The following is a 25525-nucleotide window of genomic DNA, read 5'->3' on the forward strand; positions in this document are numbered from 1 at the left end:
TGCTCTTTCAAAATGTCTCCAGCAGCGGCCGCCTGTGAGCCTCGTGCGCGGTCTATGAGATTTGGCGCGAAGTCAGGGTAGCTGCACGAGTCACGTGACATTGATGATAAACACTCGGCTTCCCTCCCCCACCGGGACACGTAACGACACCAGATCCGCCCCTCCCCCAGCACCCGAGGGTGTACACCCGAAAACGGCGACTACCGCGGCTGACCACGAGTAATTACCTACCTCGCTATATACATGTGTACACCCTCTATTACCTCAGTATATACATGTGGTGTACACCCTCTATTACCTCAGTATATACATGTGGTGTACACCCTCTATTACCTCAGTATATACATGTGGTGTACACCCTCTATTACCTCAGTATATACATGTGGTGTACACCCTCTATTACCTCAGTATATACATGTGGTGTACACCCTCTATTACCTCAGTATATACATGTGTACACCCTCTATTACCTCAGTATATACATGTGGTGTACACCCTCTATTACCCCAGTATATACATGTGGTGTACACCCTCTATTACCTCAGTATATACATGTGGTGTACACCCTCTATTACCTCAGTATATACATGTGGTGTACACCCTCTATTACCTCAGTATATACATGTGGTGTACACCCTCTATTACCTCAGTATATACATGTGGTGTACACCCTCTATTACCTCAGTATATACATGTGGTGTACACCCTCTATTACCTCAGTATATACATGTGGTGTACACCCTCTATTACCTCAGTATATACATGTGTACACCCTCTATTACCTCAGTATATACATGTGGTGTACACCCTCTATTACCTCAGTATATACATGTGGTGTACACTCTCTATTACCTCAGTATATACATGTGGTGTACACCCTCTATTACCTCAGTATATACATGTGGTGTACACCCTCTATTACCTCAGTATATACATGTGGTGTACACCCTCTATTACCTCAGTATATACATGTGGTGTACACCCTCTATTACCTCAGTATATACATGTGGTGTACACCCTCTATTACCTCAGTATATACATGTGTACACCCTCTATTACCTCAGTATATACATGTGGTGTACACCCTTTATTACCTCAGTATATACATGTGGTGTACACCCTCTATTACCTCAGTATATACATGTGGTGTACACCCTCTATTACCTCAGTATATACATGTGGTGTACACCCTCTATTACCTCAGTATATACATGTGGTGTACACCCTCTATTACCTCAGTATATACATGTGGTGTACACCCTCTATTACCTCAGTATATACATGTGGTGTACACCCTCTATTACCTCAGTATATACATGTGGTGAACACCCTCTATTACCTCAGTATATACATGTGGTGTACACCCTCTATTACCTCAGTATATACATGTGGTGTACACCCTCTATTACCTCAGTATATACATGTGGTGTACACCCTCTATTACCTCAGTATATACATGTGGTGTACACCCTCTATTACCTCAGTATATACATGTCGTGTACACCCTCTATTACCTCAGTATATACATGTCGTGTACACCCTCTATTACCTCAGTATATACATGTGGTGTACACCCTCTATTACCTCAGTATATACATGTGGTGTACACCCTCTATTACCTCAGTATATACATGTGGTGTACACCCTCTATTACCTCAGTATATACATGTGGTGTACACTCTCTATTACCTCAGTATATACATGTGGTGTACACCTTCTATTACCTCAGTATATACATGGGGTGTACACCCTCTATTATCTCAGTAGATACATCTGGTGTACACCTTCTATTACCTCAGTATATACATGTGGTGTACACCCTCTATTACCTCAGTATATACATGTGGTGTACACCCTCTATTACCTCAGTATATACATGTGGTGTACACCCTCTATTACCTCAGTATATACATGTGGTGTACACCCTCTATTACCTCAGTATATACATCTGGTGTACATCCTCTATTACCTCAGTATATACATCTGGTGTACACCCTCTATTACCTCAGTATATACATCTGGTGTACACCCTCTATTACCTCAGTATATACATCTGGTGTACACCCTCTATTACCTCAGTATATACATGTGGTGTACACCCTCTATTACCTCAGTATATACATGTGGTGTACACCCTCTATTACCTCAGTATAAACATGTGGTGTACACCCTCTATTACCTCAGTATAAACATGTGGTGTACACCCTCTATTACCTCAGTATAAACATGTGGTGTACACCCTCTATTACCTCAGTATAAACATGTGGTGTACACCCTCTATTACCTCAGTATATACATGTGGTGTACACCCTCTATTACCTCAGTATAAACATGTGGTGTACACCCTCTATTACCTCAGTATATACATGTGGTGTACACCCTCTATTACCTCAGTATATACATGTGGTGTACACCCTCTATTACCTCAGTATAAACATGTGGTGTACACCCTCTATTACCTCAGTATAAACATGTGGTGTACACCCTCTATTACCTCAGTATAAACATGTGGTGTACACCCTCTATTACCTCAGTATATACATGTGTACACCCTCTATTACCTCAGTATATACATCTGGTGTACACCCTCTATTACCTCAGTAGATACATGTGGCCACCCTCTATTACCTCAGTAGATACATGTGTGCACCCTCTATTACCTCAGTAGATACATGTGTACACCCTCTATTACCTCAGTATATACATGTGTACACCCTCTATTACCTCAGTATACACATGTGGTGTACACCCTCTATTACCTCAGTATATACATGCGTAAACCCTCTATTACCTCAGTATATACATGTGGTGTACACCCTCTATTACCTCAGTATATACATGTGGTGTACACCCTCTATTACCTCAGTATATACATGTGGTGTACACCCTCTATTACCTCAGTATATACATGTGGTGTACACCCTCTATTACCTCAGTATATACATGTGGTGTACACCCTCTATTACCTCAGTATATACATGTCGTGTACACCCTCTATTACCTCAGTATATACATCTGGTGTACATCCTCTATTACCTCAGTATATACATCTGGTGTACACCCTCTATTACCTCAGTATATACATCTGGTGTACACCCTCTATTACCTCAGTATATACATCTGGTGTACACCCTCTATTACCTCAGTATATACATGTGGTGTACACCCTCTATTACCTCAGTATAAACATGTGGTGTACACCCTCTATTACCTCAGTATAAACATGTGGTGTACACCCTCTATTACCTCAGTATAAACATGTGGTGTACACCCTCTATTACCTCAGTATAAACATGTGGTGTACACCCTCTATTACCTCAGTATATACATGTGGTGTACACCCTCTATTACCTCAGTATAAACATGTGGTGTACACCCTCTATTACCTCAGTATATACATGTGGTGTACACCCTCTATTACCTCAGTATATACATGTGGTGTACACCCTCTATTACCTCAGTATAAACATGTGGTGTACACCCTCTATTACCTCAGTATAAACATGTGGTGTACACCCTCTATTACCTCAGTATAAACATGTGGTGTACACCCTCTATTACCTCAGTATATACATGTGTACACCCTCTATTACCTCAGTATATACATCTGGTGTACACCCTCTATTACCTCAGTAGATACATGTGGCCACCCTCTATTACCTCAGTAGATACATGTGTGCACCCTCTATTACCTCAGTAGATACATGTGTACACCCTCTATTACCTCAGTATATACATGTGTACACCCTCTATTACCTCAGTATACACATGTGGTGTACACCCTCTATTACCTCAGTATATACATGCGTAAACCCTCTATTACCTCAGTATATACATGTGGTGTACACCCTCTATTACCTCAGTATATACATGTGGTGTACACCCTCTATTACCTCAGTATATACATGTGGTGTACACCCTCTATTACCTCAGTATATACATGTGGTGTACACCCTCTATTACCTCAGTATATACATGTGGTGTACACCCTCTATTACCTCAGTATATACATGTCGTGTACACCCTCTATTACCTCAGCATATGCATGTGGTGTACACCCTCTATTACCTTAGTATATGCATGTGGTGTACACCCTCTATTACCTCAGTATATACATGTGGTGTACACCCTCTATTACCTCAGTATATGCATGTGGTGTACACTCTCTATTACCTCAATATACACGTGGTGTACACCCTCTATTACCTCAGTATATACATGTGGTGTACACCTCTATTACCTCAGTATATACATGTGTACATCCTCTATTACCTCAATATACACATGTGGTGTACACCCTCTATTACCTCAGTATATACATGTGGTGTACACCCTCTATTACCTCAGTATATACATGTGGTGTACACCCTCTATTACCTCAGTATATACATGTGATGTACCCCCTCTATTACCTCAGTATATACGTGATTTACGTCCTCTATTTACATCAATATACACATGTGGTGTACGTCCTCTATTACCTCAGTATATACGTGATTTACGCCCTCTATTTACATCAGTATATACATGTGGTGTACACCCTCTATTACCTCAGTATATACATGTGGTGTACACCCTCTATTACCTCAGTATATACATGTGGTGTACACCCTCTATTACCTCAGTATATACATGTGGTGTACACCTTCTATTTCCTCAGTATATACATGGGGTGTACACCCTCTATTATCTCAGTATATACATGTGGTGTACACCTTCTATTACCTCAGTATATACATTTGGTGTACACCCTCTATTACCTCAGTGTATACATGTGGTGTACACCCTCTATTACCTCAGTATATACATGTGGTGTACACCCTCTATTACCTCAGTATATTGATGTGTACACCCTCTATTACCTCAGTATATACATGTGGTGTACACCCTCTATTACCTCAGTATATACATGTGGTGTACACCCTCTATTACCTCAGTATATACATGTGGTGTACACCCTCTATTACCTCAGTATATACATGTGGTGTACACCCTCTATTACCTCAGTATATGCATGTGGTGTACACCCTCTATTACCTCAGTATATACATGTCGTGTACACCCTCTATTACCTCAGTATATGCACGTGTTGTACACCCTCTATTACCTCAGTATATACATGTGTACACCTCTATTACCTCAGTATATACATGTGTACATCCTCTATTACCTCAATATACACATGTGGTGTACATCCTCTATTACCTCAATATACACATGTGGTGTACACCCTCTATTACCTCAGTATATACATGTGGTGTACACCCTCTATTACCTCAGTATATACATGTGGTGTACACCCTCTATTACCTCAGTATATACATGTGGTGCACACCCTCTATTATTTCAGTATATACCTGTGTACACCCTCTATTACCTCAGTATTTACATGTGATGTACCCCCTCTATTACCTCAGTATATACGTGATTTACTCCCTCTATTTACATCAGTATACACATGTGGTGTACGTCCTCTATTACTTCAGTATATACGTGATTTACGCCCTCTATTTACATCAGTATACACATGTGGTGTACGTCCTCTATTACCTCAGTATATACGTGATTTACGCCCTCTATTTACAGCAGTATACACATGTGGTGTACGTCCTCTATTACCTCAGTGTTGCACATGTGGTGTACACCCTCTGTTACCTCAGTATATACATGTGGTGTACACCCTCTATTACCTCAGTATATACATGTGGTGTACACCCTCTATTACCTCAATATACACATGTGTACACCCTCTATTACCTCAATATATACATGTGTACACCCTCTATTACCTCAGTATATACATGTGGTGTACACCTTCTATTACCTCAGTATATACATGTGTACACCCTCTATTACCTCAGTATATACATGTGTACACCCTCTATTACCTCAGTATATACATGTGTTGTACACCTTCTATTACCTCAGTATATACATTTGGTGTACACCTTTATTACCTCAGTATATACATGTGGTGTACACCCTCTGTTACCTCAGTATATACATGTGGTGTACATATTCTATTACCTCAGTATACACGTGATGTACACCTTCTATTACCTCAGTATATACATGTGGTGTACACCCTCTATTACCTCTCTTTATACATGTGGTGTACACCCTCTATTACCTCAGTTTATACATGTGGTGTACACCCTCTATTACCTCAGTTTATACATGTGGTATACACCCTCTATTACCTCAGTATATAGATCTGGTGTACACCCTCTATTACCTCAGTATATACATCTGGTGTACACCCTCTATTTCCTCAGTATATACATGTGTTCACCCTCTATTACCTCAATATATACATGTGGTGTACACGCTCTATTACCTCTGTATATACATGTGTACTCCCTCTATTACCTCAGTATATACATGTGGTGTACACGCTCTATTACCTCTGTATATACATGTGTACTCCCTCTATTACCTCAGTATATACATGTGGTGTACACGCTCTATTACCTCTGTATATACATGTGTACTCCCTCTATTACCTCAGTATATACATGTGTTCACCCTCTATTACCTCAATATATACATGTGTACACCCTCTATTACCTCAGTATATACATGTGGTGTACACACTCTATTACCTCTGTATATACATGTGTACACCCTCTATTACCTCTGTATATACATGTGTACACCCTCTATTACCTCAGTATGCACATGTGGTGTACACGCTCTATTACCTCAATATACACATGTGGTGTACACCCTCTAATACCTCAGTATATACATTTGGTGTACGCCCTCTTATTACCTCAGTATATACATGTGTACTCCCTCTATTACCTCAGTATATACATGTGTACGCCCTCTATTACCTCAGTATATACATGTGTACACTCTCTATTACCTCAGTATATCAGTATACACATGTGGTGTGCACCCTCTGTTACCTCAGTATACATGTGGTATACGTCCTTTTTTTTACCTCAGTATATACATCTGTACAACCTCCATTACCTCTGTATTCATATGTGGTGTACACCCTCTATTTCCTCAGTATATACATGTGGTGTACACCCTCTATTACCTCAGTATATACATGTGGTGTACACCCTCTATTACCTCAGTATATACATGTGTACTCCCTCTATTACCTCAGTATATACATGTGTACTCCCTCTATTTCCTCAGTATATACATGTGTACACCCTCTATTACCTCAGTATATCAGTATACACATGTGGTGTGCACCCTCTGTTACCTCAGTATACATGTGGTATACGTCCTTTTTTTTACCTCAGTATATACATCTGTACAACCTCCATTACCTCTGTATTCAGTATATCAGTATACACATGTGGTATACACTCTCTATTTACCTCAGTATACACCACCCGGTCCCCCCTTCGTGTTTTTTTTTTTTTTTTTTTTAGTCTTGTCGCCCGCTCAGGTTTTATCAGCAGATGAGACAATCTCCTCTTTTTGTCATTTTTTATTATTTTTCGGGTGTATATTCTCTCTCGGTATTAGCGACCCCATAGTTATCTTGGGTCCCCCTATTTTTTGTGAATATTTTTAGATATAAAACACCTCACGTGTGATATACCACTCACTTTTTACATAACACTCACTATTATAATGTATAATACAATCAGGGTGACAATAATAATGTTCCCTGCACCCCAGTAATCATGTATCATTCTGTCGCCCTCTCTACTATGATGAATAAACCATCGGGGGGCGCTCATCCAATGAGTCCTTCACCACACCCCTGGGGACGTCTCTTGTAAATCCCATCAGGTGACAGATCATCTGATGACATCACTGAACGGAGCCGCTGTGATTGATCCTTTTATGGAGATGATGTCATCAGGGAAACCTGTCGAGACATGCCCCTTCACAACTGCAGACAGCGAGTCCTACAGACCACCCCCGTACAACATCACATGGTATCATCCATCACAGTTAGTCACTTGGGACTATCCCAATATTTCTTTGAAAATAGGGTTGTCATAAAAAGTGACCTTTATTTAGTTACGTTTGGGTTAGCGCCATCTTTACTTTAATTTTAAGGCCCAGGTACCCACTATGAGGGCATGCTGGGAGTTGTACTTTTGAAACATCTAAAGGCCACAATTTGGAGACAACAGCTCTATAGCAAAGCTCACCAATTTGCAGCTCCCGAGCTTTTGCATAACTACAACTCACAGCATGCCCTGACAACCTTTGGTTGTCAGGACATGTGCGGAGTTGTAGTTTTGCAACAGCTGGAAAGCTACAGTAGATTACCCTACTCCCATGTAATGACAACTGGGCCCATCCTCATGCACATCCCTGGGTCAGCCCCGGACCATGGATATGGATAAACACATCAATATGCAGTGTATTGGGAATTTACCTGAGCGATGAACAAAGCAAATACCCTTGGACGGGAAAAATATTATAGCGACAAACCCTCAGCTGCTATAAATTATTAAGTCTATACAGCTTGTCAGCCTCTGGATGTAAATGGAAAGGTTTTAATTCACGAACAGCAAGCAGAGATATTTAATGTAGTATAGAGTTGAAACTTTATTGTATTGAAATAAATAGATAGGTAGATACATATGAGAGAGAGAGATATGAGATAGATAGATAGATATGAGAGATAGATAGATAGATAGATATGAGAGATAGATAGATAGATATGAGATAGATAGATAGATAGATAGATATGAGATAGATAGATAGATAGATATGAGATAGATGGATAGATAGATATGAGATAGATAGATAGATAGATATGAGATAGATAGATAGATATGAGAGATAGATAGATATGAGAGATAGATAGATAGATATGATATAGATAGATATGAGATAGATAGATATGAGATAGATAGATAGATATGAGATAGATAGATAGATATGAGATAGATAGATAGATATGAGATAGATAGATAGATAGATATGAGATAGATAGATAGATAGATATGAGATAGATAGATAGATATGAGAGATAGATAGATATGAGAGATAGATAGATATGAGAGATAGATAGATAGATAGATATGAGATAGATAGATAGATAGATAGATATGAGATAGATAGATATGACATAGATAGATAGATATGAGATAGATAGATAGATAGATAGATATGAGATAGATAGATAGATATGAGATAGATAGATAGATATGAGATAGATAGATATGAGATAGATAGATAGATATGAGATAGATAGATATGAGATAGATAGATATGAGATAGATAGATATGAGATAGATAGATAGATATGAGATAGATAGATAGATATGAGATAGATAGATAGATATGAGATAGATAGATAGATATGAGATAGATAGATGTGAGATAGATAGATGTGAGATAGATAGATATGAGATAGATGGATAGATAGATATGAGATAGATAGATAGATATGATGGATGGATAGATAGATCGATATGTGATTGATAGATGTATGAACGCAGCCTAACTCTTTATTTTCCACTTCAGTAGTTGACATGTCCATTCTGCGATGAGGATTTCGTGTGGAATTATGTAACACCTTAAAATTCTGCTCCGACTCATCGACATGGAAACGATGTGAAATCGTGAAGATTTGATGAAAAAATGTACTCTTATAATTGACGTATGTAATCACTTATAATTCCCGTATTAAACCCTTTCAGGTAGGTTCCATCTGATCCTCTATAATAATATTATTGTTCCATAGGAGGGAAGTATTGAGCGATGCTCTGCAGGCCGCTTGTAGTAACACTTATGTCACCCCGGGGCTTAGTCATGGTCCGCTGTGCTGAGTCACCTGTCTGAGGAGCCCAATCCTATTTATATCTTACTACTCCTTCCTGCTAACGTGAGCGAGTGCAGTGCACGGCTCCGGATCGGCGCTGTGTCTCCTGTATACATGTGCAGCAATAAGGTCCAGACTCCAGCTGCAGAGCGGCCCACTCGACTGCAGAGCGCTCTCACTATACAGAGCAGCATTATATACTGCACTCAGTGTAATGTCGTAACATATACTGCAATGCTAGGGCCATACATGCCATATTTTCTGCGTATTTTCTGCAGCTGATTTTGCTTCAATGGGTAGGAAAATACGCAGCAGCAAATACGCAGCAAAATAAGGCACGAATGACCCTACCCTAAGATATACCTTTCCCAGTGCAGACCCATGTGCCAGGTTAGCTCAAAGGTTGCACAAGAGCAGCACTATGTGTTACCATTACACAAGCGTCTCTGTATTAATCATTAGCTCTATTTATGACACAATTATGTGCTTGTTGGTGAAGTTTCCTCCAGGGACTGTAGGGTATTATACACATAGTGCTGTAGGTACAGGAAAAATAGTTCCTGATACATAGAAACATACATAGAAACACAGATGCTTTCTTTCCTTTATTTAAAGGGGCACTCCGGTGTATAACAAATGTTTATAAACCAACTGGTGCCAGAAAGTCATACAAATTAGTAACTGACTTTAATTTAAAAATCTTAGTCCTTCCAGTACTTATTAGCTGCTGTATTCTTAACAGGAAGTTGTGTAGTTCTTTCTAGTCTGACCACAGTGCTCTCTGCTGACATCTCTGTCCATGTCAGGAACTGTCCGCAGTAGGAACGAATCACCATAGCAAACCTCTCCTCGTCTGGACAATTCCTGAAGCGGACAGAGGAGGCAGCAGAGAGCACTGTGGTCAAATTAAGTAATTAAAAAATATGTTTCTGATTTTGCTTGATTTTAAAACACTTGTTTTCCACCAGAGTACCCCATTAAGACTAGGTTCACATCTGCATTGGAGCTCAGTTTGCATAAAAATAGACCAGGAAAAAAAAAAAAAAATATATATATATATATATATATATATTTTTTTTTTTTCTCCTTGCTCAAATCTTGCTAGCAGATGGACACCAGATGGACCCTATTAAAGGGGTACTCCGCTGCTAGACATCTTATCCCCTATCCAAAAGATAGGGGATAAGATGTCTGATCACGGGGGTTCCGCTGCTTGGGCCCCCTGCGATCTCCTGCAGCACCCGGCATTCTAAACAATGCCGGATTCCTGTGGCAGTGGTTGTGAGGTCACGGCCACGCCTCCTTGAGACGTCACTCCGTGCCCCCCTCCATTCATGTCTATGGGCGGGGGCGTGTTGGCCGACACGCCCCCTCCCATAGACATGAATGGAGGGAGCACGGAGTGACCTCACGATCACTGCCTCTGGCTCCGAGCGTTCTGATCAAAATGTTCAGAATGCTGGAGCACCGGAGTGCCCCTTTAAAGTCAGTGGGATCCGTCGGGACCTATTGGTTTACATTGTGCCACAGACATCCCAGCTCCGTTTTCTTCTGTTGCAAACAGAGTGTGTGACGGAGCGCGGACACCATGGGCTAAGTTCACATTGCCGTTGTGCTCCGTCCTGTAATGGATCCGCTTGGCTATTTATTTATTTTTTTGCCGAACTGCCCCAAAAATGGGTTGGAGCACAACGAACTTCACTGGGTTACCAGTGGGTCCTGGTGGATCCCATTGACTTGAATAGGGTCCGTCCGAGATACGGTAGTTTACCGGAGGAAAAAAAAGTGCATGCACTATTTCTTTCTTCACTAAAATTAGCCAAATTGTCGACGGAGCTCTACATAGCGGAGCCTGACAGCAATGGGAAAGAGGCCTTAGCAGTCCCTCTGTGCAGTCCTCCAGAGCCGCCATGTTGTAAACAGCCAAAAAGATTTTTTTGCAAATGTTTATTCTGGAGGAGTTTTGCTTTAATCTCCACTTTAAAGGGGTACTCCCGTAAATCAACTGGTGCCAGAAAGTTAAACAGATTTGTAAATTACTTCTATTAAAAAATCTTAATCCTACCAGTACTTATTAGCTGCTGAATACTACAGAGGAAATGGTTTTCTTTTTGGAACACAGTGCTCTCTGCTGACATCTGTCCATTTAAGGAACTGTCCAGAACAGCATATGTTTGCCATGGGGATTTTCTCCTACTCTGGACAGTTCTTAAAATGGACAGAGGTGTCAGCAGAGAGCACTGTGCTCATGATGTCAGCAGAGAGCTCTGTGTTCTAAAAAGAAAACCATTTCCTCTGTAGTATTCAGCAGCTAATAAGTACTGGTAGGATTAAGATTTTTTAATAGAAGTCATTTACAAATCTGTTTAACTTTATGGCACCAGTTGATTTAAAAAAAAAAAAAAAAAAATGTTTTCCACCGGAGTTTAAGGATCGGGTAGAGATCTATGGTGACACCCGTTGCTTCTTACCAGACTCAGCCCTTAGGGTCCTATTACCCTATACACGGAAAAGCTGATATCGCTTAATAGGGCGAGCGATCAGCCAACAAACCAGCAAATACTAAATCAGTCAACTAGACCTTGCTCTCTATATCAGTGGTCTCCAAACTGTGGACCTCCAGCTGTTTCAAAACTACAACTCCCAGCATGCCCGGACATTTTTTTGTGGCATTTTAAGGCTCAGGGCTACTTTTCCAAAATGACAGCATGCTGAGGATATGGCTTTTATAAAAAAAATTTTAAGGAAATCTTGCCATTTATTTTTTCCACAGACTTTAATGGGAGAGAAAATTAATGGCGCTCCCTCCCAATTCTTTAGTTAATATACTTAATTCACACAAATGAAATATTTACTGAAAAAATGGCTAAACTAAAACTTTCATTTAAAAAAAAAAAATGGCTATACTAAAACCTTCAATAATAAATAAAAAAAGCCTATACTAAAACCTTCAATTAAAAAAAATGCATATACTAAAACCTTTAATTAAAAAAAAAATGCCTAAACTAAAACCTTTAGTTAAAAAAAAAAATGCCTGCATCATGGGAGTGCAAAATGAGGAGGCCTTTTTATTTTTTTTTTTTTTTTTTTAAATCTTAAAAAAATTAAATAAATAAAAATGTCTGTAATTCCAGCCTTCGTTTTCCATTGAGTTCTATTGTGTATTCTTCCAGATCTGCCCTGTTAAAGTCACATGACCCAGGCTGCCACGTGGCGCTTTTGTGGGTGATCACTAATCACCCTAGAATTTTACGAAAAAATTTGGGAATGGTATCTGAAATAATAAAATAGATCATCACATAATGTGGTAATGAGATTAGGGTATAAAGCGCTGATTTAATCCACCAATAAATCTAATCCCAATCTGTGACACTGATGGACATAACGTCATCGAGTGACAGTAAAAACCCAGACGGGCCCCTTCTGCTCCTCCATCAGTTTCGCCCGGTCCCCTTTGTCTCCTGAGACCACTGCTGGGAGATTTAAGGGATAATTAAGAGTCTTTTGTCTGATTAGAGATGAAATTACCCCCCCTGGACCTGTCATTACCGGGATTAAAGGGCCCTGATTACCACCCATCTCCTTCCAAGAATGGGGCTCGTCCGTTCTGTATGACACAAGCCGCCATTGTGACCTAATAAACACTTACTGGAAACAATCACATCGATGGTAAGTGGGAGTCAGTATCTGCCGGGGAGGAGAACCACTGTCGTTCAGCTTCCGAGTCACTGAAAGATGAATCTCTAGACCAGTGTTTCCAAACCAGGGTGCCTCCAGCTGTCGCAAAACTACAGCTCCCAGCATGCTCGGACAGCCATTGGCTGTCCGGGCATGCTGGGAGTTGTAGTTTTGCCGCAGAGGGCAAATATTTTACATACAGTCATGGCCGTAAATGTTTGCATCCCTGAAATTTTTCAAGAAAATGAAGTATTTCTCACAGGAAAGTATTGCAGTAACACAGGTTTTGCTATACACATGTTTATTCCCTTTGTGTATATATATATATAGATCTCCTCTCCTCTGTATATATATATATATATATATATATATATATATATATATATATAGATCTCCTCTCCTCTGTATATATATATAGATCTCCTCTCCTCTGTATATATATATATAGATCTCCTCTCCTCTGTATATATATATATATATATAGATCTCCTCTCCTCTGTATATATATATATATATATATATATAGATCTCCTCTCCTCTGTATATATATATATATATATATAGATCTCCTCTCCTCTGTATATATATATATTGCAGTAACACAGGTTTTGCTATACACATGTTTATTCCCTTTGTGTATATATATATAATATATATACATATATATATATATAGATCTCCTCTCCTCTGTATATATATATATAGATCTCCTCTCCTCTGTATATATATATATATATAGATCTCCTCTCCTCTGTATATATATATATATATAGATCTCCTCTCCTCTGTATATATATATTGCAGTAACACAGGTTTTGCTATACACATGTTTATTCCCTTTGTGTATATATATATAATATATATACATATATATATATATAGATCTCCTCTCCTCTGTATATATATATATATAGATCTCCTCTCCTCTGTATATATATATATAGATCTCCTCTCCTCTGTATATATATATATATATATATATATATATATAGATCTCCTCTCCTCTGTATATATATATATATATATATAGATCTCCTCTCCTCTGTATATATATATTGCAGTAACACAGGTTTTGCTATACACATGTTTATTCCCTTTGTGTGTATTGGAACGAAACCAAAAAAGTAGACATAATGTCACCAAACTCCAAAAATGGTCAGGACAAAATTATTGGCACCCTTAAATGGGCACTCTCATTAAAACTACATTTTTGCTATTGCACTCCTTATGGTAAATAAAAAATGTTTCTAATATACTTTGCTTAAAAAAAAAATGAAGTTTTCTATGTTTTATTTGTGCTTAAAAAAGCTCAAGAGCACATTTTCCCCCATTTTGTACACAGACTTTGGACCGAAGTCCAAACACAGAAATTGCAGCCTGGAGTGCTGAGGGGGGTGTGTCCAACCAACAGCATATGGCAGTTAAGTGTGAGAGGAGCTGTGATTGGATGAGGCTGGACACCCCCCCCCCTCAGCACTCCAGGCTGCACTTTCTGTGTTTGGACTTAGGTCCAAAGTCTGTGTACGAAATGGGGGAAAATGTGCTCTTGAGCTTTTTTAAGCACAAATAAAACATAGAAAACTTCATTGTTTTAAAACAATGTATATTAGAAATACTTTTATTTACCATAAGGAGTGCAATAGCAAAAATTAGCTTTAATGAGAGCTACCCTTTAACTTAATTTTTGGTTGCACACCCTTTGGAAAAAAATAACTGAAATCAGTGTCTTCCTATAACCATCAATAAGCTTCTTACATCTCTCAGCCGGAATGTTGGACCACTCTTCCTATAACCATCAATAAGCTTCTTACACCTCTCAGCCGGAATGTTGGACCACTCTTCCTATAACCATCAATAAGCTTCTTACACCTCTCAGCCGGAATGTTGGACCACTCTTCCTATAACCAGCAATAAGCTTCTTACACCTCTCAGCCGGAATGTTGGACCACTCTTCCTATAACCAGCAATAAGCTTCTTACACCTCTCAGCCGGAATGTTGGACCACTCTTCCTATAACCATCAATAAGCTTCTTACACCTCTCAGCCGGAATGTTGGACCACTCTTCCTATAACCAGCAATAAGCTTCTTACACCTCTCAGCCGGAATGTTGGACCACTCTTCCTATAACCATCAATAAGCTTCTTACACCTCTCAGCCGGAATGTTGGACCACTCTTCCTATAACCAGCAATAAGCTTCTTACACCTCTCAGCCGGAATGTTGGACCACTCTTCCTATAACCAGCAATAAGCTTCTTACACCTCTCAGCCGGAATGTTGGACCACTCTTCCTATAACCATCAATAAGCTTCTTACACCTCTCAGCCGGAATGTTGGACCACTCTTCCTATAACCATCAATAAGCTTCTTACATCTCTCAGCCGGAATGTTGGACCACTCTTCCTATAACCATCAATAAGCTTCTTACACCTCTCAGCCGGAATGTTGGAGCACTCTTCCTTTACAAACTGCTCCCGGTCTCTTATTGGACGGCGCCTTTTCCCAACAGTAATTATAGGATCTCTCCACAGGGGATCAATGGGATTTAGATCTGGACTCATTGCTGACACTTCAGAACTCTCCAGCGCTTTGTTGTCATCCATTTCTGGGGCTTTTTGACGTATGTTTGGGGTCATTGTCCTGCTGGAAGACCCAAGATCTCAGACACAAACCCAGCTTTCTGACACTGGGCTGTACAGTGCGACCCAAAATCCATTGGTAATCCTCAGATTTCATGATGTCTTGTACACATTCAAGACCCCCAGTGCCAGAGGCAGCAAAACAACCCAAAACATCACTGACCTCCACCATATGTCAATGTAGGTACTGTCTTCTTCTCTTTGTAGGCCTCATTCCGTTTTCGGTAAACAGTAGTTTAGTTCCAACACACAAAGGGAATAAACATGTATATAGCAAAACCTGTGTTACTGCAATATATATATACAGAGGAGAGGAGATCTATATATATATATACAGAGGAGAGGAGATCTATATATATATATATATATATATATATATATATATACATATATATATATACAGAGGAGAGGAGATCTATATATATATATATATATATATATACAGAGGAGAGGAGATCTATATATATATATACACAAAGGGAATAAACCTGTGTTACTGCAATCCTTTCCTGTGAGAAATACTTCATTTTATAGAAAGATTTCAGGGGGGGACAACATTTACGGCCATGACTGTACATGTCAGCTAACAGAGATCTTTCCTTGTATACACTAGCACATGTATTCTGCAGGGGGACACTTGCCCAATCCTTCTCTCCTCTGACATCCAGAGTCAACAGAGGGGCCATCATACACACAGATCAGTGTTTCCCAACAAGGGTGCCTCCAGCTGTCACAAAACTACAACTCCCATGATGCCCTGACAGTTTTTGGCTGCATGAGTGACAACTTGAGAGCTCCGTCTAGCAAGTGTCCCTTTAAAGGAGATCTGCAGGATAAGTGTCTGATCACGAGGGTCCAAACGCTTGGACCTCCCCACGATCTCCTGTACGGGGCCCCGGCTCTGCCGCAGCCGACACGTCACCTCCATGTATCTCTGTGGGAGAGGCAGAGATGCAGCGTTTGTGCATCCCTGCCGCCTTCATAGACAGGGGCGTAGCTAAGGGGGCCCCAAAACACATCTGCCCCATAAGAGACCAGTGTTATAATTGGCACATGGGGCGCTGTTGCAGATTTTGCTTCGGGGCCCAGAAGCTACAAGCTACGCCTCTGTCCATGGAGCTGTATGGAGGGGGCGTGTCGTTGATCTCAGTGAGGTCGACGACACGCACATTAGCTGTGCTGAGCCGCGGCAATTTCGGGAGATCGCCGGGGTCCCAGCGGTCGGACCCCCATGATCAGACACTTATCCCCTCTCCGCAGAATAAATGTCTAACGCTGCAGTACTCCTTTAATTTTTGTTTAAATATGTAATGAACATCTATCATATAATACATGTTACTGCTGTGCTGGTGTAATATACACATTATCAGATCCTGTATTACTGTGCGGATACAGTACACACAGAGCATTGTTGTGTAGATGCAATAAACATGGTATTACTAGTGTGATAACTGTACACAAATCATACAATAGATGTTGCTGATATGCAAGTACAATACACTAGTACACATGGAATTACTGTGCGGTACAAAACACAGAGCATTGTTGTGCAGGTGTAATATATATGTAGTGTATGATATGTGTATAGGGATCACAATGTAATACCTGTACACACATCACACAATACACTTGTTATCATTACAATACACATGGTGTTACTGTGTGGATACATTACACAGAGCATTGTTGTGTAGGTGAGATATATATGTAGTGTATGATATGTGTATAGGGATCACAATGTAATACCTGTACACACATCACACAATACACTTGTTATCATTACAATACACATGGTGTTACTGTGTGGATACATTACACAGAGCATTGTTGTGTAGGTGAGATATACACCTGTATAGCAGTTATTTGTATTGTATGGTCTGTGTATAATAATCACACAGTAATCACCTATACACATATCATACAATAGGGTGCAGGTGACAGTACACACAGAGCATTGTTGTGTAGATGCATTACACATGATGTTACTGTGTAGGTGCAATACACATGGCGTTACTTTGTATAGTGTATATACAGTACACATTAACCCCTTAGTGGCTGCCCATACAGGTTTTTACAGCAGCTGATTGGTCACTTCCTATGGAGGGGGCTCAGGATCAGTAGCCGCACCTGTCAAGGCTCTGAGTGGCACTACCACAACCCAGTTGCGGTGTGTCCATCAGTCCGTATGGCAGCTGGAGGCCTCTGCGCCTGCCATGTAAACTCTACTAATACAGAAGAGGTCTCCAAACTGTGCCTCCAGCTGTTGCAAAACTACAACTCCCAGCATGTCCAGACAGCAGCCAACAGCTGGAGGGCCACCGTATGGAGCACCAATGTCACAGATCAATGCATATATATATATATATATATATATATATATATATATATATATATATAGTATTCAATCATTGCTTATAAAAGTTCTTTAGGGGGGCTAAAAATAGTAAAAACATAAAATAAAAATGCCTTTATATATATTTATTTATTTATTTGCAAGGGTGTTTTTTGGCGTTTTTTTCACTCATCTTTGTCTTGGGTTTTGGAGCTCACTGACATTTTTCCAAAATCACAGCATGTTGAGACTATGGTGTTTTGGTTTTTGGGGGCAAAAACTTGGTGCTTCTCTCCCATAGAAGTCTATGGGAGCAAAAAAAATGCCATGTAGGTCTAGCATTGGCTTTTTTCCCCCTATTTCTTCGACAGAAATCCCTGAGCCAGGTGAGGAAAGAATCGAAAAACTTAGTGGGAAAAAAACACCCAAAAAAATTAAAATGCCAAGACTAAAAGCTTGAAGACAACTTGTATAGTAGAAAAAAATATTTGCACTGGCGCTGCTCTCTAGCGATCACTTTCAGATATTAAAGGGGTACTCCAGTGGAAAACTTAAAAAAAAAAAAAAAAATCCACGGGAGTAACCCTTTAATCCAGTATTCATGCATCAAGCTAATTTTATTGACACATTTGAAACAATAAAAAGCAAAGGACAGGGTGCAATACGCGTTTCGGGAGTAGATTCTCCCTTTTTCAATTGCAAAAAAAAATGCTGTCTGAGGTTTTCTATGTAAAAACTCTTTTAAATAGTCATTTCTGGCGCCAAATGAAAAGTTCAGGGGTCAAGGTGAACAACGTAATGATATCGATACAATGGTTTAAAAAGTACTTTTGTAGAACATTTGCACATAAAATGTAATAAAACACATTATATATATATATATATACAATTCATATGTTTTCAAAGCATAAATAAAAGCATAACAGGACGTGTCTGAGATCGTGATGTAGAACCAAACGAGGCTGCGATATTTAGGAATGAAGCTGAGGCTGGGATGTGTTGTACTACGTGTTATGTTTTGAATTGCCCGCTGTTTCATTCAAGCGGGTTCAGTGATAGTGCGTGAACCCGCTTGAGCTTAGAATAGTTGTATGCATATGTTTGTCCATTTTCTCCTTTTCCCGCAGAGGTCCTGGTTGTTTTCTGTTTGCTTTTAGTTTGCTGTTGCGAATGATGGATTTAGGAAATCTTTTTGATCTAAATCTTTCATCTAATATTTTGCTTTGGCCATGGAAGTCTTCTATTGACATGCAATTACGGCGAATACGTTTGTATTGTCTGTATGGGATATTTTTGGTCCATTTCTATATTGGACAAACAGTTTAATGTCCGTATGGACCTTCAAAACCAGTTGTAGTTTCGCAACATCTGGAGGCCCATTTTTTTTTGAAGACCACTGTCCTACATGTGAAATAGCCACACAGTCTATCAACAAGTATCGTGCACTGGGATCAAACATTTAGAAGAAGCTTAACATGGTTTTATACGGTGTACCCTATCTCTGTACATATATTCTGCCACTTTATTGACATATTGAGTAGGCCGTCTTCTGATTGGCTACCGTTCAGTGGCCGCCATAAATCCTATTGGCTACATCCAGACACTGTCCCCACCAATGAAGACCCAGGATTCAAGCAATATGTTTGGCCAATATATTCTAGTTCATACACCTTTGATGGCCGAATGTGCATTCTCCTATATAGATCTAATCAAATTTTCCCTCGCTTCATGGCCTCTGTAGGCGTTTTTCTGATTGGCCACAATTCAATGGCCGGCCCGTTCCTGATTGGTGACACCAATATTAAGGCATCAGACGGGTCTACACAGATGGCGATTGGCCAGCTTTCATGTTTCATATTCATCCCAGGTGAAACCACCATTGGCTGGCCTCCGACCATGTGACCAGACTAAGCTCAAGCGGGTTCACGCACTATCACTGAACCCACTTGAATGAAACAGCGGGCAATTCAAAACATAACGTGTAGTACAACACATCCCAGCCTCAGCTTCATTCCTAAATATCGCAGCCTCGTTTGGTTCTACATCACGATCTCAGACACGTCTTGTTATGCGTTTATGTTTTAATTTATGCTTTGAAAACATATGAATTGTATATATATATAATGTGTTTTCTTACATTTTATGTGCAAATGTTCTACAAAAGTACTTTTTAAACCATTGTATCGATATCATTACGTTGTTCACCTTGACCTCTGACCTTTTCATTTGGTGCCAGACATTACTGTATTTAAAAGAGCTTTTCCATAGCAAACCTCAGACAGCCTTTTTTTGCAATCGAAAAAGGGAGAATCTACTCCCGAAACGCGTCTTGCACACTGTCCTTTGCTTTTTATTGTTTTAAATGTGTCAATAAAATTTGATTGATACATGAATACCGGATTAATATCTGAAATTAATATCACACAGAAGGGGTTACCGTATTTTTCGCCGTATAAGACGCACTTTTTCTTCCCCAAAACTGGGGGGAAAAAGTTGGTGCGTCTTATATGGCGAATACACCCCTATCGTGGCGGTCCCTGCGGCCATCAACGGCCGGGACCCGCGGCTAATACAGGACATCACCGATCGCGGTGATGCCCTGTATTAATCCTTCAGACGCGGTGATCAAAGCTGACCGCCGCGTCTGAAGGGAAAGTGACACTAACCCGGCTGTTCAGCGATTTCACCGCGACGGTCACGAACAGCCCAACTGAATAGCCGGGTTAGTGCTTACAGGACACCGGGAGGGACCTTACCTGCCTCCTCGGTGTCTTTTCCGTTCAGGGATCCCCTGTATGGCCGGCGCTCTCCTTCCTCGTCGTCGCGTATGTGCGTCGGCGTGCGTAAAGACGTGATGGCAGCGACGGAGAGCGAGGATACCCGGCCGGCAGCAGAGACGTTCCGGAGCGACGGGGACACGGCGACAGCGATGGAGCGACATCCAGGGCAGCGGTGACGGGTCCGGAGCGGCGGGGACACGTGATTATTACCTCCTATGCAGTGGTCTTCAATCTGCGGACCTCCAGGTGTTGCAAAACTACAACTCCCAGCATGCCCGGACAGCCAACGGCTGTCCGGGCATGCTGGGAGTTGTAGTTTTGCAACAGCTGGAGGTCCGCAGGTTGAAGACCACTATTGGGTTCAAAATCTTAATTTTTTTAGATTTTGCTCCTATAAATTGGGTGCGTCTTATACGCCGATGCGTCCTATAGGGCGAAAAATACGGTATATGCATGAACCCAAGGTTCGCCGCAGGATGAGCGCAACACCTACACAAGGGAACATTGGAATCCTACCACACAGAATTACGCAAGGCGCTGTCCCCCGTCCCCCCCCCCCCTTTATTTTTTTTTTTTTTTTGCTTTTCCCTCATTTAAGACTAAAAGCTGCTATCTTTGAATGTGCAGTTACTATACACGTGATATTAGGTGATTTTTAATACATATGATATTATTGTGCGTTTACACATAGGTGTAGTATACCTTGTGTGTGGTCACATGACACATTGTATCAGTGTTTGGTTACATTGTATCACTAAATAACTATATTACACCAGATAACGATATTACTGTAATGGTTTCGCTCATTGTAGTCATCTTTTACATCTATTATGGCAGCCGATCGTGATAAGTGACGAGATAATGGACGTGTCCTGTCGGTTTTCTTTCTATGTTAATGTGTCATTGGTCCGAGGTGATGATGACGGCGTCTGAGAATGTGACGTGAAGTGTAAGGAAGCCGCCGACCCCCCCCCTCGTCCTGCTCATTCACACGTTTCCTGGAATCCATTGTGACATTTCCTGGTTCCTGTTCTTGGGACAATAACGACTTCAACTTCATGGCTGAAAGGTGACAGGGTCGAAAACAGCGCCACCCCTGTCATCAGGTCGTGTGTGGTATTACAACGCCATTCACTTCAGTGGAAGCGAGCTGTAATACCTCACACAACCTGAGGAAGGCCGGCGCCGACTCGATCAATTGGCTCTAGGACCGCACAGACATTGGGCTTTCCCCATAGACGGAAATGTATTCTGCACGGATTTTGTGAAAAAAATTATCAAGATTATTTTTTCAGTGACAGAATCTCGGCTGCTGAAATTCCGTATTGAACACTGTGCAGCGGAATTCTATTGACAGCAATAGGTCTCCGCTGCATCGGATCCGGTTGTAATTTCTAAGCACAATTAGGCCCCCGAAATTCCTCAGTATGAACCCAGCCTTAAAGAAGTGGTCACCCAACCAGAGGATCTGTTGCAAAACTACAACTCCCAGCATGCCATGACAGCCTGTTGGTTGCAAAACTACAACTCCCAGCATGCCCTGACAGCTTTTGGCTGTTGCTTGCAAAACTACAACTCCCAGCATGCCCTGACAGCCTGTTGGTTGCAAAACTACAACTACCAGCATGCCCTGACAGCTTTTGGCTGTTGCTTGCAAAACTACAACTCCCATCATGCCCTGACAGCTTTCAGGATGCTGGGAGTTGTAGTTTGGCAACAGCACGAGGCACACTAGTTGGGAAGCATTGCATCTATAGCAACGGTCTGCAACCACCTAGCATTCTGGGATTTGTAGTTTTGCAAAAGCTGGAGAGCCTAGATCTAGAGGCCATTGTACACATAGATTGGTGTTTCCCAACCAGGGTGCCAGGATGCTGTTGCAAAACTACAACTCCCAGCATGCCTTTATAGCATGTGGCTCTCCAGCTGTTGCACAACTACAACTCTTGGCATACTTTGACAGCCTGGGGCTCTGAAGATAATTGTAAAACTACATCTCCCAGCATGCCCTGACAGCTTTTGGCTCTCGCTTGCAGAACTACAACTCCCAGCATGCCCTGACAGCTTTCGGCTGTCGCTTGCAGAACTACAACTCCCAGCATGCCCTGACAGCTTTTGGCTGTTGTTAGCAAAACTACAACTCTCAGCATGCCCTGACAGCTTTTGGCTGTTGTTAGCAAAACTACAACTCTCAGCATGCCCTGACAGCTTTCGGCTGTTGCTTGCAAAACTCCAACTCTCAGCATGCCCTGACAGCTTTCAGCTGTCAGAGCATGCTGGGAGTTGTAGTTTTACAATAGCTGGAGAGCCAAAGGTTGCAGATCATTGATTATGCAATAATGCATGCACTCTCTATTAAATCAGTGCATGCTGGGAGTTGTAGTTTTCCAACAGCTGGAGACCCACAGGTTGGGGTTAAGCTGACATTAAAGAAGCAGGAAGACAACCCCCTTATCCAGACCAGAGTTTTCATGATGGATTTGCAGCCCACCATATGCATAGTGTGACCACCCCTTTAAGAAGACCATTTTATGAGTGTAATTTTGGGTGGTCTTCTCACAGAAGTTTCCCAATCATTATATTAAGCAGACGGTGATATACAGGGATGGAGTCCAGATTCTGATTTTCTTCCCCCTCAGGCTCTGATTTCACTTTCTTAACCCCAGACTTTTTCCTCCACCACGTCCCATAATCCTCCTCACCTGCGCCTCCGGCCGTCAGACCTGACAAACTGGTTCTGCGGATGCCTGCGGCGCATTCTGCTCCATCTGTATCACAAACACAAAGGGACGACTGCTCAGAAGTGGAGAGACACAGAAAACAATGCCCAGGGACAGAGCAATGGTGTATCTCAGCCTGTCATGTGTGATACTGCCTGATGAGCCTCTGTATCTGTCTGTCATGTATCATACTGCCTCATGAACCTCTGTATCTAAGCCTATCATGTGTATACTGTCTACCGAGCCACTGTATCTAAGCCGGTCATACTACCTACTGAACCTCTGTATCTAAGCCTGTCGTGTGTGATACTGCCTGATGAGCCTCTGTATCTAAGTCTGTCATGTATCATACTGCCTCATGAACCTCTGTATCTAAGCCTATCATGTGTATACTGTCTACTGAGCCACTGTACCTAAGCCGGTCATGTGTGATAGTGCCTACTGAACCTCTGTATCTAAGTCTGTCGTGTCATACTACCTACTGAACCACTGTATCTAAGCCTAATATGTGTATACTGTCTACTGAGCCACTGTATCTAAGCTGGTCATGTGTGATACTGCCTACTGAACCTCTGTATCTAAGTCTGTCATGTGTCATACTACCTACTGAACCACTGTATCTAAGCCTGTCATGTGTGATACTGCCTGATGAGTCTGTATCGAAGTGTGTCACGTGTCATACTGTCTACTGAGCCAGTGTATCCAAGCCTGTCATGTGATATTGCCTGAAGAGTTTCTGTATCTGTCTGTCATGTCATACTGTCTATTTAGCCATTGTATCTGAGCCTGTCATGTGTGATACTGCCTGATGAGCCTCTGGATCTAAGCCTGTCATGTGTCATACTGTCTAGTTAGCCATTGTATCTGAGCCTGTCATGTGTGATACTGCCTGATGAGCCTCTGAATCTAAGCCTGTCATGTGTCATACTGTCTACTGAGCTGCTGTATCTGAGCCTGTCATGTGTGATACTGCCTGATGAGCCTCTGGATCTAAGCCTGTCATGTGTCATACTGTCTAGTTAGCCATTGTATCTGAGCCTGTCATGTGTGATACTGCCTGATGAGCCTCTGGATCTAAGCCTGTCATGTGTCATACTGTCTACTGAGCTGCTGTATCTGAGCCTGTCATGTGTGATACTGCCTTATGAGCCTCTGGATCTAAGCCTGTCGTGTCATACTGTCTAGTTAGCCATTGTATCTGAGCCTGTCATGTGTGATACTGCCTGATGAGCCTCTGGATCTAAGCCTGTCATGTGTATACAGTCTACTGAGCCACTGTACCTAAGCCGGTCATGTGTGATAGTGCCTGATGAACCTCTGTATCTAAGTCTGTCATGTGTCATACTACCTACTGAACCACTGTATCTAAGCCTATTATGTGTATACTGTCTACTGAGCCACTGTATCTAAGCTGGTCATGTGTGATACTGCCTACTGAACCTCTGTATCTAAGTCTGTCATGTGTCATACTACCTACTGAACCACTGTATCTAAGCCTGTCATGTGTGATACTGCCTGATGAGTCTGTATCGAAGTGTGTCACGTGTCATACTGTCTACTGAGCCAGTGTATCCAAGCCTGTCATGTGATATTGCCTGAAGAGTTTCTGTATCTGTCTGTCAT

General features: G+C 41.2%; 1 protein-coding gene across 1 annotated transcript in view; it reads left to right on the forward strand.

Moving 5' to 3' along the window:
* The first annotated feature begins 87 nt into the window (after positions 1-87).
* The window catches only part of TMEM41B (transmembrane protein 41B), a 190174-nt gene continuing 164736 nt past the window's right edge, over positions 88-25525 (forward strand). The window contains exons 1-2 of the mRNA XM_056528007.1: positions 88-219; positions 9457-9592. The gene's annotated coding sequence lies outside the window, so the exon portion shown is untranslated. The remainder of the gene's footprint in view (positions 220-9456; positions 9593-25525) is intronic.

This window comes from Hyla sarda, chromosome 6 (genome assembly GCF_029499605.1).
Source record: "Hyla sarda isolate aHylSar1 chromosome 6, aHylSar1.hap1, whole genome shotgun sequence".
Lineage (NCBI taxonomy): Eukaryota > Metazoa > Chordata > Amphibia > Anura > Hylidae > Hyla > Hyla sarda.